Source organism: Diceros bicornis, chromosome 20 (assembly GCF_020826845.1).
Source record: "Diceros bicornis minor isolate mBicDic1 chromosome 20, mDicBic1.mat.cur, whole genome shotgun sequence".
In the NCBI taxonomy this organism is placed as follows: Eukaryota; Metazoa; Chordata; class Mammalia; order Perissodactyla; family Rhinocerotidae; genus Diceros; species Diceros bicornis.
The window spans coordinates 3,633,978-3,639,145 of NC_080759.1; positions in this window are offsets into that span (position 1 = coordinate 3,633,978).

Consider the following 5,168-nt stretch of genomic DNA (forward strand, 5'->3'; position numbering starts at 1 on the left):
TACATGGTACATAGTATATATACCATACTATTTCAATGTGTATATCTGCATATCTATGGTAGATATATACATCTTTTTGATTTATCCATCTATTGACGGACACTTATGTTGTTTCCACATCTTGGCTATTGAGATAGTGCTGCAACGAACATGGGAGTCCAAGCTGAGAAATTTAACCTCGTGAGTTAAATTTCATGACTGGACACGAACTCAGTCCTGGTTTTGCATACCTGCTCTATACCAACTACCCCTGTCATAGTTTGGGTTCCCCCAGAAGCAGACCCTGAGACAAGGTTCAAGTGGAAGTAGTTTTATTTGGGAGATGACCCCAGAAAACACAAGTAGGGAGTGGAGACATGAGCAAAGAAAGGAAGGAAAGAAGCTAATAGAACATGTGTTATCAAGCAAGTTATCCCTGTGCCACCTGGGGTTCACTCTCCCTGGAAACCTCTGGGAAGCAGCCTGGAGCCTTCTCCTCGGAGGGTGAGGGAGCTGAGGTACATATCCACCCACTGCAGTTGGCCATTGTGGAGGGCTGATCCTGGGGCATTAATCCCCCAGGACACCTGGCCTGCTGCACATGTGAACAGAGTAGCCTCTCGTGGCCAGAGAAAGCCCTCAGACAAACACGCAAACACTGGCTGTTGGGAGTCAAGCTGGTGTGCACAGAAATGGTCAGAGCAAGGAGGTGTGGACAGGAGACTGACAACATCTGCTACACCGGCTTTGTCCCTTTCATCTCTGACATGCCTCTCAGTCTCTTCCTTCTCCTCCTCAAGGCTCCAGTCCTGACTCTCCTCTCTCTCTCAAGCTGATCAGCACAGCCCTGCAGTTTAAATACCCTCCTATGCCAACACTCTCCAAATCTACATCCTACATCAGTCATTCCCTCTGAACAGACCCATCATCCAACAATCAAAAATCAGTCAACATGAGGAGTGATGTTAGTGATGACCTCCAAATCTTTCCCCTCCATAAAGCAATGGCAAAACTGGAATCAGGTTGAGGTCCTGGAATCAGATAGTAGCAGTGGTGGCACAGCCTTGTGAATATAATGCAATCCACTGAACTGTACACTTTAAAATGGAGAATCTTACAGTAGGTGAATTATATCTCACTTTAAAAAATCAATGTAATCCACCATATTAACACACTAAAGAAGAAAAATTATATAATTATGTAATTGACACAAAAAAAGCACTTGACAAAATCCAACACCCATTCATGCTAAAAGAAAAACTATTAGCAAACTAGAAATAGGAGGGGATTCCACAACTTGACGTACTGCTTCTACAACAAACCTACAGCCAACACTTCACTTCTTGGTGAAAGACTGAATCTTTGCCCCTAAGATGTAAGCCAAGGCAAAGATGTTTCCTTTCACCATTTCTAGTCAACATCCCACTGAGGCCCTGCCCTGTAAATAAGGCAAGGAGTTCCTATATATGCCACCAAAAGCACATCCATTAAAGAATTTTTATTTTTTTGATTGAGGAAGATTCACCCTGAGCTAACATCTGCTGCCCATCCTCTTCTTTTTTTCCTTATTGTTATGAGAGGTTCGGGGATTCGATCGGAGATGTAAAAGACACTTTCCACTCCAAACAAATGGACTGAAGGTATATTTTATTATATAGAGGATAGTAAAGGCGATAGTCTGCAAACAGATCCGAATAGGTCAAATATTAAGAAGGAAAAAACATCAGCCTGACTGGAAAGGGAAAACATCCACATCGGCTGAAGAGAAATGACACAAATCAACTGGAAAGAGAAACACCAGGTTGACCGAAAAGAGAACACATCAAATCAATTACTTCATATCAAATCAATTACTTCACATCAAATCAGTTACTCACAACATCCACGCCCCACTGCCGGGAGAGCCCTGTCAATCGATGCGGCTGGGCAAGGATCACACGTCCTGGGCAAGGTGTCCCTTCCACAGGTGGAACTCTCACCAGGTCTCAGCTTCCAGTAGTTTATATAAGCAGTTACAGAGTTTACAGAGCAAGCATCTAGTGTTCCCATGCACAAAACAGTTATCAGTGGCGTACGTGCACTGAGCCCCTTGGCTAACATCCCAGCCCAGTAGTTGTGTAAGTGCATTGTTCTCTTTGGTTATCGTCTTAGCCCGGCACAGATGGCCAGTCCATCCTGTGCTACGACGCTCCAAGAACCTTGAACTGTTACAACTTGCAACTCCCTCCGTAGGAGAAAGGCCAGTTCCCGGGGAAAAGGCCAGTTCCCACCACACAGAAAGCAGCTTTTATATTTCTTTTTGTGCTGGTGGCTGTAGGTCAATGGAGTGGCCAAACATGGCTGTACTCATGTCAAGACACTTATATGTGGGATGCCGCCACAGCATGGCTTGATGAGCAGTGTGTAGGTCCACACCCGGGATCTGAACCTGCAAACCCTGGGCCGCCAAAGCAGAGTGTGTGAACTTAACCACTACGCCACCGGGCCAGCCCCCCAAAGAATATTTTTTTAATTGGACTTTATCAAAACTAAAAACGTCTGCTCTGTGAAAGACACTGTCAACAGAATTAAAAGACAAGCCACAGACTGGTATAAATATTTGCAAATCACACATCTAACAAAAGAGTTTTATCTAGATTATATAGAGAACGCCCACAAATCAACAGTACGAAAATAAAACAACTCAACTTTGAAAAATGGACAAACATGCTTGAACAGACATTTCACCAAAGAAGATATACAGATGGGAAATAAACATATGAAAATATCATCAAATCTTTAGCCATTAGAAAAATGCATATAAAAACCGCAATGAGATACCTCTGTGCATCTATTACAATGGCAAAAGATAAAAACAAACAACAAAATACCTGAGTATACAAGCGCTGGTGAGGAGGTGGAAGAACTAGAGAATGCTCAGACATTGTTGGGGAGAATGCAAAATGGTAGAGCCTCCCTGAAAACAATTTGGTAGTTTCTTATAAAGTTAAATGTGTCTTTACCACATGACCCAGCAATTCCACTCCTAGTTATATTTTCTAGGATATGAAAACATACATCCCTGCAAAACTCCGTACACGAATAGCTCTATTCATAATGGCCAAAACTGAAAACAACCCAAATGTCCTTCAATGGGTAAACGGTTAAACAAACTGTGACACAGCCATGTGGTGAAATACTATTCAGCCATAAAAAGGAGAAAGTGTGAAAATATGCAACAATATAGATGAATCTCACCGATAATTATGTTGACTGAAAGAAACAAATCTCAAAAGGTTGCAGACTGTGTGACTACAGTGATATGACTTTTTTTTGGACAAAGCAAAACTAAAGTGATGGAGAACAGATCAATGGTTGCCAGGGGGTGGGATTTTTATCTTTCATTCTATTAATGAGATGTATCACATTCATTGATTTGCAAATACTGAGCCATCCTTGCAGCCCAGGGATGAATCCCACTTAATTACGGTGTACGATCTTTTCAGTGTGCTGTTGAATGCAGCTTGCTAGTATTTTAGTGAGTATTTTTGCATCTATGTTCAACAGGGATATTGACCTGTAGTTTTCTTGTAGTGTCCTTATCTGGCCTCGCTATTTGGGGAATGCTGGCCTGGTAAAATGGATTTGGGAGTGTTCCCTCCTCTTCTGTGACTGTAAGCTACATTCAGCAGTTGGCAGGGTGTGAACTGGCTCCCTGCTTGGGAGAGGCCAACAGAAAGTACTCCGCGGCGGGTGTGGCTCTGCGGCTGGGAACCCGAATCGGGGAGAATTGCCCGCCAAGCTCCCGGACAGCGTGGTAGAGCTGCGGGCTGGGGTCTTAGCTCCGGCGCCAGGGCACGCGCAGCTGTGGGAAGGGCTGCGCAGCCGCCTGGGACTGTGGCCAGGCGTCCTGGTCTGGCAGGTCTGGAGGTTACACTCAGCAGTGGGGTGGGCTCCCAACTTGCTCCCCTGCCTAAGAGAGGCCTTCAAATCAGCTCCGCGGCAGGTGCAGCTCGTCGGCTCCGGACCTGAAGCAGGCAGGCTGTGCGCAGAGCTTCCTGAGCTGACAGGGCCACCAGCTCAGCTCTGCAAGTGGGCAGAGCTGCAGGCTGGAGCTCTGCTAGGGTGCTGCTTCAGGGAGCTCAGGCCGCGCACCGAGATCTGAGTGCTGGCTGCTGGAAGCCCCGCCCCACTCCTCCGTCTCTGTCTGGTCCCACAGATTCCCCCAGTGATCCCTGTGAGGTGACACCTGAGGGGACCTCCCAGGAAGTAGCCCGCAATGCTGGGGGACCTGGATGTCTACCTTGGGCTCTCTTTCTCCCCCTGGAGAAACCGTAGTCCCAGGGGGCCCTCTTGTTGAGGCACTGTGCGGGCCTGCCTAGGGGTGATGCAGACAGAGGGCAGCTGCCCTCCTGACCCTTGTGACGGGGTCCTTCTCTGTCTCTGTGGTCCAGGAGGTGCTTTAGCCTCTCCTCTATTTCTGGGGTTTTCTCAGTCACGTCTTGTCTATGGATAGTTGCTAGTTGATTTTCTTGTGAGGGGGACAGAAGTCAGGACTATGTCACCACCTTGATCTGCACCAGGATTTTAGAGGAAAACCCCACAGACTCAAGGTGGAACTAGAGGCAGAGGTTGAGGGTGCAGCCTTCCACCAGCACAGTCCCCACTGGGATGAAAGTGATGAGCCACAACACCCTCACCCATTTGTGAGAAAAGGGTGAACCCTCTGTGATGAGAATACTATCACTGGACTCCCACAACGTTTTATTGCACATGACGGCATTCGGTAGAGCGTGGTGAGCTGTGCCAAATGCAAAACTATACAACTGAACCAAGAGGAAGAAAGATAAGAGAAGCAGCCACAGACGAGACGTTGGAGTTAGGAGTTACCTGATAAGGAGTTTTAAATATCTATGATTAATATGTAGAAGAAATGGAGAAAATAGAGAAGATGGACAATTCCACCAGGGGATTGGGATCTATAATAAGGCTCATAGGGGCACACTAGAATGAGAAAAACACAACATTCAAAATTACAAATGTTTATATGGAATTAATAGCAGAGGACAGGCTGAAAAATCAGGACATAAAAAATATCGAAAACTGAACTAGAAAGAAAAAAAATGGAAATTACAGAATAAAGAGCATTAGAGACGTGTCATACAATGACAAGCTCTGGATCAAAAACATTAAATACCATGAAATAGAAT